This window comes from Aplidium turbinatum, chromosome 7, assembly GCF_918807975.1.
Source record: "Aplidium turbinatum chromosome 7, kaAplTurb1.1, whole genome shotgun sequence".
In the NCBI taxonomy this organism is placed as follows: Eukaryota; Metazoa; Chordata; class Ascidiacea; order Aplousobranchia; family Polyclinidae; genus Aplidium; species Aplidium turbinatum.
In genome coordinates this window covers 28,320,074-28,330,346 of record NC_137478.1, presented here as the reverse complement: position 1 = coordinate 28,330,346, position 10,273 = coordinate 28,320,074, and the positions used below count along the sequence as shown (strand labels likewise).

Genomic DNA, 10,273 nt, shown 5'->3' with positions numbered 1-10,273 from the left:
GTGGATGGAATAATTCTTCAGCATTAATATTTCAACAATCGGAAACTTTACTCTGCCAATCTCGGTAACCGGCCCTGAGTCAAGAGCCTCTACAAGTATGCGAAACTACCAGGAATAAACTATCAAAGCTTTGTCAATCCGAAGATAAAGATTTAAAACCAAACAAACTATTGAAACCAATGTTTCAGTTGAACTTACGCTTTGTCCTTGAAATAAGATTTGTGGACTTTTAAAGTTTATGTACCTACCTGTATAGCCTATTATAGACCTACTCATAGCTATATTGAGGTTTGGCTAACTTAATCACACAACCAAACTATACACAAATCATTTAATGCTAGACTTCACACCTTGAGCTTTTAATTTAGAGCCATATGAAATGTCACAAAGATTGCAAGAGCGGGATGTTTGGCTTAAGAATTGGGTTAGGGTAATAGAATCAAGCCTTAGGCTATTTACAATTGAAAGCCATATAGATCTTTGATGGCCATGGGCAAGATTTTTTGCTAATTTGATGTATCTGAGTATAATTCTTCGGCTTCAGGGCTAACGTTTAGCCTCCGGTTTGAAATTCTGATTCCACCGCTCGTCGTGAGCAGGGCCGTATTAAGGGTTTATGGGGCCCTGGGCTGAACTGAAAGTGGGGGCCCTTATCAAGTGACATTTTTCGCTAAAAATTAATGGTGAAGTGGGGCTACGACACGGGCCCAGTTGCATGTATCTGTGGCACCGAGCCCCAAACAGCGGACCAGTGGCGTAGCCAGAAAATAATTTTGAGGGGGCCAAATATTTGATGAATTGAAGAGAACAACAAAGTATTTGCTTTAAAGCCATCGCCACTTGATGTGCAGTGGCGTATCCTGGTGGGTTGAAGCAATAAAAGTGGTAGGGGGTTAGAGCGTGCCGAAGGCACGCGTATTCTAGGGGGGTTCGGGGGCATGCTCCCCCGGAAAATTTTTGAAAAATTACACTCAAATAATGGATTATAGCGCTTTCTGAAAACACTTTTAGGGTAATATTTGTATGAAATTTGTTAGCAGATAAACAGCTTTTAACTTATTAAAGATAGCTCTTACACACGAACGGGCAAAAACTGCGTCTAAAATTAGAGAACACTAAAAACTCAGCTACACAAAAACTCAATAACTATACAAAAACCCAACAGAGTAAGCCATTCTGAAATTGCTTCCATAAATTAGTTCAAAGAAACGTAAATCGCGTAAATTTTGCGCGATTTAAGATTTGCAAAATTTATTGGTGTCTTTCTGTGTGTCTAAAACAAGTCCTTGGGGGTGTTAATAGCCAGATGTCTTGGAAAACGATATAAATTTCTACAAACTTTATTATATTTTCAACAAAGGGCTCAACTTTGAAATCCAAACTTGGAAAATTTGGGGGGGACATGGCCCCTTTCGCCCCCCTGGCTACGCCTATGCAGCGGATCACCTTCTTGTTTGCCCTCGGCTTGCCACCCGGTGCAGTAGATGGGACCTGTCAGTGTATCTCCGTTGCGGAAGAATGTGTCAATCTGTAGTGTATCAACGAACTTTAGAAGACTCGATAGAAGAAGAACTGCATCATATCTAACTGACCATCTTGTATCAGATAATGTCTTCAAAACAGGCAAACCATCTAAGTTAGGAATTTTCGATGGACTTGCCAACGATGAGTACGTAGACGAGACGAGCCATGAATAAAGGCTTTGCAACAATTCAAAAAGCTCAGCGGCAGAACGGCATGTTTCTACAGGACATTTAGGCTACCGATTAAATTAAGTGAATGTGCTGTGCAAGGGACATAATGAGCTACACTACATTTCTCGCGCAGAAGAGCGCTTGAAGACCGTTATACTTGCCACTCATATTGGCAGCATTATCATAACTTTGACCCGTAATCCGTACCATTTTCGGATATGAAAGTATCAAATAAATATGTTTTTTGTTAAAAAAACGAAGAAAAATTGAATAACTGGGGTTGGGCAGGGGTGCTGCAGCACCGCAGCACATATGGGTGAGCCGCCCTTGCTTGTTTGAGATACGAATTAAAGCAGTAATCTCCAGCTGTGCAACTAAAAAAATTAGTAAATTTTTTTTTTTGAGGTGGGGGCCTCCAAAAGTGGGGGCCCTGGGCTTCAGCCCAGTCCGCCCCCCCCCCCCCCCTAATCCGGCACTGGTCGTGAGTGTCTTTTCTACAAGAAACTTCTCAAAGAAGATTACAAATTTAAAATAGGCTACAGCAGTGGTCGGCAACCACCTGGCTGTGAGGAATTTGTTACCAGGCCGAGAAAATTTAAGGCCATAAGTTGACAGATAATAAGATTGCATTGAAAGCCATAGCTTTCTGGAATTGTAGGAGGGGCGATTAGACAAAAAGATATCCGAAATGTTTTAAACATTAACAGGGATTTTAAATGACAACGTGCCTCGGCCAGCATTTTCTAGACTAGTGCGCAATTAGGTCTACGTATCTTCGTTTTTACAAGAGTTTGAGCGTTACTTCTCTAGCGCAAAAAGCTACGAACTGCTAAGAAATGGACCCGTAACCGGTTTGTGTTCAGACCACATGAATGTCTGTGCAACTTCTGGATCATCTTCTAGAAATTGCAATTGACGGAAACTTTAAATGTAGCCTACATTTGAGGCTACGACCTACCAATGTTCTGGATAAAATTCAAGCGAGAACACATTGACCTCGCGATAACAGCATTAAAATTTTTGCTACCATTTCCAACGATTTTAGGAAAAAATGGCACAAATGCAAAAGAGGAAAAAATGGCACTGTGACACGTCTTGGCTGAATTTGGAGATCAAGGAGACACCCCATTGTTTTGTAATTTTAACCAAATAAAGAAAAGGAATTAAGCGGCAAGCAAACTAAATTACCATAAAAAATGGGCAACTTTATGACAAACCCATTGTTTTGTGACTTTCCTTCAAAACCCTTTTTGTTTTGCCATGTAAACATTGCATGGCTAATGGCTTTGCAAAATTGGATGTTGAACAAATTTTTAATAGCTGTTCACACGTCCATCCAGAATTGCCAACTGTTCATATAATTTACACTAGGCATCTCCAAAGCGAATATTGTTACCGCCTCCAGACAAGATCTGTGCAATTGTCTTGGGTCCGCAATGCAGTCTTCACAGAGGTTATTCAGGCGTTGTTGTTGTTCTACGTAGACCCTCTTTAGGTTCTTCTTAGGAGGTTGGTTTACAGCATCTTGTGCCATCATAGCAGACACTGTAGCCTTTTCCTGCTCAAGTGCCTTAATACACTTCCAGATAGAAGGGTGGTGGTGGCCAACAAGATGGAAGAAACTATCAGTTCCATTTCACACACTAGTTGTTGGTTCTGGGGCAGTCGTTAACTGATCGTTAACTGAACTGGCAGTCGTAAACTGAACTGATCGAAACATTTTTCTGGATGGAGTAAAACCAAACAAAATTGTGCGTTATTAAAAAAATTCGAAATGTAGTATTCTTTGATTGCCAGAAAGAAAAGCAAACTGAACTTTGTCCTTTTTACCCATACAATATTTTCCTTGATGTCGCTAAAGCTCCGCTTTGTTGTCATGACAATGAAGAAATGACGCGCACTGCACTCAGAATATATTTTAGTCTTGTTGACTAAATGCCAAGCAAACTGCAGATAGGATATTCATTTTGTTTTTGTGCATTCCAAACTATTTACAAAAATTTCAAATTTTGCAGTCAAAATGTATATGCATTTTTAAACGTATTATTGCCAATTGGCTGTACTTTGATGGTTTGTAGAACTATTTTCTAACCTCATTAATTTACAGCTTGGTTGAATACCGGTACCTCTCAGTTATGTTAAGGTCGCCTTGTATCAAACGTTGATCAGGCAGTTTACTAATTTATGAATCCTAAGCATTCCAGCTCAAAGGTTAGTGTTAAGATACTAAGGTAGAAATAAATTAGGTTATTATTATGTCTTTAAGATGCTGTTCTGAAATTAATTAGGAGTTTAAAGTGCATTTGGTCAGGAAACCAGCATGAAATTGACTAGACTTTGAAAGGTAGATAAGAAGATGTGGTTAATAGATCTTTGTTGTAATAACGATTAATTTATAATGACTTTGTAAAAAATACATAAAATGTCATCTACGGTAGTTGGCTAATCATCTCATTTTTATTTATTTGTAATTGTTTCACAAACATTTTCACTTAATACGTTACCAATTAAACAAATTTTACATGGGATAAAAAATTTCATGCTCTAATTCACATGCTTGTTCCGTAACTTTTCATGGCAATGGCTGATGCTTTCATGTAGTTAATTGATATTAGAAAGGAATTGCTTTCAACTTTTGCATATTTATTCCATATATTATAATATGAGTCATTCCATTATAATACAGCAAATTTTCAAAAAATATGCAACCATGGTATCCCACTTTTTGCTGCATTTTTGATATGTTACTCTCTTTTAAATTTGCAATCCAACAAAAAAAAAATTTTCAAAATCGGACAAGCGGTTACCGCGTTAAAGACTTTTGAATTTTTGGACCGTCACTAGGTGGCGCACTCTTTTGTGTAACCAATTTTTGATTTTGGAGGGTATACTCAAACTAGAACGATGGTTGAAGTGTCTATTCTACCATTTTCGAGGATGCAGAATCCAAAAATGGCATTGTTTTTGGTCTAAACCAATTATTTTAAGAGTTATTGGACTTTTTCATGTTTTTGGGGTAAACCCCAAAAGCCCCATGTGGGAAACAAGATACTAAAAAAAACAAACTTTTTTACGGTTGTTCATGAACCACATTAACTATAGATAAAGTAATATAAGATGACAGTTCTACCCTTTTTGCAATACAAGCTGCAGATGTTGAACTTTGATTAGTAAAAGTCATATCAAATTCTGCTCTTGATGATGAATACATCATTATTATCAAAAATGATGAATTTTCAAGATTATTGCCAGGCTCCAAGGATTTTGTTAGTGTGGGCCACAAAGTTCATCAACAAAAGAGACTTCTTCTGTGTAACTTGAAAGAGTTGTTTGTCGAATTTAGAAATCTCAACCAAAATGTCAAAATAAGTTTTTCCAAATTTTGTTCTCTCCGGCCTAAGTGGTGTGTTATATTAGGATCTTCAGGTAGCCATGCAGTTTGTGTATGTGCTCTTCACCAAAATGCTAAGTTGTTGGCTATTACTTGTGAATCGGATTACAAAGAGATGATGCAGATTATTGTTTGTGACATAACTAACAAAATCTGCATGGTCCATCGATGCCCTGATTGTCCTGGAAAAGCAACACTGACTTCCAAATTGAAGCAACTCGAATGCTTGGAGGAAAAGTCTGAAATAAAATTCAAGCAATGGCAGTCGACTGACCGGACATCATTGGACACTCTGACACTTCATACTGATGAATTTATTGAATTGGCTGTATCAAAACTGGACAAATTAACTTCTCATTCTTTCATTGCTAAAAGCCAGGCTCAATATTTGAAAAATAGAAAAGAATCCATTCAGTTTGAAACTGCAATCGTCCTTGGAGATTTTTCAGAAAATTATTCCTTTGTTGTTCAGGATGAGGTACAAGGCTACCATTGGAATAAAGATCAATGCACTCTGCATCCTGTTGTTGTTTATATTAAAGATCAAAATGACCAATCATCGAATCCTTACTGTTTCTGTTTCATCTCCGAAGATCTCAATCATGATACTGGCTTTGTCTATGCTTTGCAACAAATTCTAACAAAGTACATCAAAGAAAATTTTCCTTCAATCAAACGTTTGGAATACTTTTCAGATGGCTGCAGCGGGCAGTACAAAAATTTCAAGAATTTTCTCAACTTAACATATCACTTGCAAGATTTCAACTTCGAAGCTTCGTGGTCATTTTTCGCCACCAGCCATGGCAAGTCTCCCTGTGATGGAGTGGGTGGAATGATCAAACGAAAACTGGCCCAAGAAAGTCTCAAGCGACCAACAAACAAACAAATTCTTTCAACAGAGGCAGTTTATTCATTTTGTGAAGAAGAAATTATTGTCCGCCCCGTTAGCTCAGTGGTTACGCGCCGGGTTCAAGATCACGCGGCGCTGGTTCGACTCTCGGGGTGTGCGTTTGAGCAACGCATTTCAGGACTGCTCTCCATTCAGCGGCACCTAGTGAATGGAATAATTTCTCGGCAACAACACTTCAACAATCGGAAAAACTTCACTCTGCCAATCTCGGTAACCGGCCCTGCGTCAAGAGCCTCTACAAGTATGCAAACAAGTACCAGGAATAACCTATCGAGGCTTTGTCAGTCCGAGGATAAAGATTCAAAACCAAACCAAGTGTAACTTTTTTTTTAATTTCCAAGGATACACTCCAAAACACAAGAGATTTTTTACAAGTAAAATACGCTGCAGCTGGCACTGTGCCTGGAACAAGATCATTTCATCATTTTGAGTCTGATTCAGTTGGAATGCTCAAATACAAACGTGTGTCAGATGATTTAAAATTTTTGTGGAAGTCACAACTTTTTAGGCAGTACATCTGCTTTCAATGCTGCAGATATATCCATGATGAGCTATGTTTGCTGTGTCTACGATTCTCACTGGTGGATTGGACTTGTAGTTGAGATTGATTCCCATGAAAATGATTTTCAAATCAACTTTCTTCATCCTTGTGGACCTTCTAAATATTTTTATTGGCCTTCTCATGAAGATATTTGCTGGGTCCCTTTATCACATGTGCTTTGTAAAATTGATCAACCAAAATTGGCTTCAGCTGCTGCAGCTATACGCAGCACCAGCTTAAAGTATGTAATTCTGGAATCGGAGCAAAAACACATCAAAAAATGCTACAACACTTTCAAGCACTAACAATTTATGTTTTTTTTTATGTACACATTTTTGTAGCTGCAGTTTTTGGCTATAGAACAGTTAAAATTAGCAATCCTGGGTTAATTTGAGCTTCAAGTTGTGTCCCTGTTATAGTATTGTGTGATGTTTTCCTGTCAAGTGTCCTAAAGTTACAAATCTACACAACTACACCATAATGTCTGTCAACTGTCAATAATAATACAGGTGCCACTTAATGTGTTGCACATCACTTTTTCAAGACTGGGTGTGTTTTTATTTATATCATTGTCATAAGACTATAATTATAGTGCTAGTCATTGTGTTCAATGTTTAGTATAGCCTTTCAAAATCAAGATAAATGATTCTTTTTCTTTCAGCAACAGTTGAATACTGTAGTTTCTGAACACAACATAGTCATGGTCATCATAAAACTATAATTAACAAACATACGTGAAGAATTTATTATTTCTGCTAACAACTGGCATCATTTATTCTGAAAATATTTTCTTTGAAATTGTGCCATTTGTGTCTGTTTATTATGATTTTAGAAAGCTATGCTTTTCAATGTTCTTAAAACGTGCTCGATAATGTGAATTAAAGGTCAGTAATGCAGTTTATTTAAGCACCTCACAGATATGGTTAAAAGCCCAACAGATTACCTTTCATACAAAAGTTTTGGGAGTAATGCTGGTAACTCATAAAATCATATGGTTTTTATGGCATCTCCAGTTACCAATGTTTCAATAGTACGGTAACAAATATTTAAATGAACCTATGTAAGCCATATCAAATTGAATCTATATGGGGTGAAATAGTCTGTGAGGTTTCTAATCATATCGAAGATATATCAGTACCAGTGAATGTGGTTCTCATTGTTTGAATTTTGAACTAATATTGAGAAAATTGCTAGCCAAGCACTACCTTTCAGTTGGAGATAAAGGAAATCTATAGAGCAACTTTTTTTTCGAGAGCAACTTTGCAATGCAATAAAACGAAAAGGATAGAACTGTCATCTTATATTATTTTATCTATAGTTAATATGGTTCATGAATAACCATAAAAAAGTTGTTTTTTTTTAGTATCTCGTTTCCCACATGGGGTTTTCGGGGTTTGCCCAAAAACATAAAAAAGTCCAATAACTCCTAAAATAATTGGTTTAGACCAAAAACAATGCCATTTTTGGATTCTGCATCCTCAAAAATGGTGGAATAAACACTTTAACCATCGTTCTAGCTTGAGCATAGCCTCTAAAATCAAAAATTGGTTACACAGAAAAGTGCGCCACCTAGTGACGGACCGAAAATTCAAAAGTCTCTAACTCGGTAAGCGCTTGTCTGATTTTGAAAATTTTTTTTTTGATGTACTTCAATTTTTGAGGGCTACAACATATGTTTGAACCATCTTATTCTGAAACCTAGTGGTTGCATTGATTTGTTGTACAGTATTATAATGGAATGGCTCATATGTAAGCCGCAAAAGAAAATGGGACAAGTTGAATAGGGGTAAAATTCAGATAAGGTTGTTTTGGTTTGTTTACTAGTTTGATCTTGTAGTTCTTTATAATCAAAATTTGACGTTGTTTATTATTCACATTATGAGACTTTCACAACAAAGTAAAAAATATTGTCAGAAACAAGTGGATGTGTAGAAGTCATTAAGCAATCAAACAAACATAAAAGATGCCATACTCGAGTTTCACCCTTGTTTGGGATCATTAGTGGTGCATATCAAAACAACATGGACAATTGGACATGCACTAATGCTTATCTCAAACAAGGGTAAAACCTGAATATAGCGTCTTCTACTTTCATTTTGATCATGACCATAATGTTTTCATTTTTGGCCAAGTCAATTATTTTGATGAATGGAAGTGAACAATACAAACTTTGACACATTGTAATAGTAATAGGCCTACCATAAATATAGTACCACATATACAATGCAAACTATGGATTTGGGTTGTTTTGGGTGCTGGACATGATGATGGTAAAAATAATTCGACTAGTCATAGCTAGAGCTCAACCGATATCACTTTTTCAGGCCGACACCGATATTTATGAAATTTTTAGGCCGATACCGATATATATCAACTACGAAAAATTTGTTACCGGTACCAACAAAGTTATTAAGCAACAAACCAGTCCAAAAAAGTTGATGCATTGGTTGCTGTAATGGAAAAATCATTCTTAACACTAATCACAAAAAAACACCAACCAAATGCAATATTGTTTTGTTTTCAATTCAATGTTCAAAGTAGAGGGCTTTTTAAAATTTCAACGAAGTCACTCTGAAAGGCTTTCATCGGAACAACGACGTGCGCTTGAAGAGTCAAAGCTCCGTGTAGCTGCTTAATACGCCGCATAACTGATTAACTTCCACCGAACAAGGTCGTGTGGCTTCTTGCGTCACAATGCTCTGGGCACGAATCGGAAAACTTCTACAATGACGCTACTATTTTCTTCTGTACAAAGTTTCATTAGGCTTTTTTTTGGGGGTTATTTTTGCAACTTCTACAATGACGCTACTATTTTCTTCTGTGCAAAGTTTCACTAGGTTTTTTTCTTTGGGTTTATTTTTGCATGTCATGTGAGCGAAAGTTAATTTTCCCTGGACCTTTTCTTTCTTACTGTAATACCAAAACTTGACAAATTTTGCTGCATCTTGCCGTGATAGCCTACTCGTATGATCTAATTTTGTAACAAATCTTGCCTTATCAATGTCACTCGGAGATCAAAGCCAGACATTGTGACGTAAGACTTGAAATAAGTTGCGCGTGGTTAGTGTAGAAGTACACCAGTACTCCCATCGATTCTTTGCGAAGAATTCACCTTTGTTACACTGATTCAATGTCATCAATCGTTGAAGCAACGTAAAACTCGAAAGTTTTCCTGCTTGAATGGAAGCTAAGGAATACAGTATTAACATTTTTTAGATGCGCGCACTAGAATGGGCGAAAAATTATATTCTTGCAACAATTGTTCGTGCTATGCAAGCACGTTTGAGCAACTTGCGTTTCTTCTAAAGGCATGTATGGCTAGTTTTGAGTGTGCTTTTGCTGGCCGATACATATCGTCTGACCGATATATCGGTCGAGCTCTAGTCATAGCATTCCCTATTCAGAAAAATAGTGTGTTCAAGAACGTTTTGAATTTGTTAAAATTTTCGACTACTTTTGTCCAAATGAGCAAACAATTCTAACAGTTTGCAGTAACACCTAAACATGGTACAGTACAGATATTGAACTGCATTGTATGTTGTGCGTTCTTTCAATTGTAATAGTTAACAATTGTTAAAAATTTGTTTAATTAAAAACATGAGCTTCTTAATTAGATTAGCATATTTTCCATAAAACATGATGTGAAAATGACCTGAAAAAACTGTTTAATAAAGCTACTTAGTCAGGTTATTCTAATGATCCTGCACGACAAAATTTTGTAAATGAAAACAAGTTGA

General features: G+C 36.9%; 1 protein-coding gene across 1 annotated transcript in view; it reads left to right on the top strand.

Annotated features, from left to right (window-relative positions):
- Positions 1-3,663: 3,663 nt before the first annotated feature.
- The window catches only part of LOC145774605 (uncharacterized), a 46,348-nt gene continuing 39,738 nt past the window's right edge, over positions 3,664-10,273 (top strand). The window contains exon 1 of the mRNA XM_082585879.1: positions 3,664-3,905. The gene's annotated coding sequence lies outside the window, so the exon portion shown is untranslated. The remainder of the gene's footprint in view (positions 3,906-10,273) is intronic.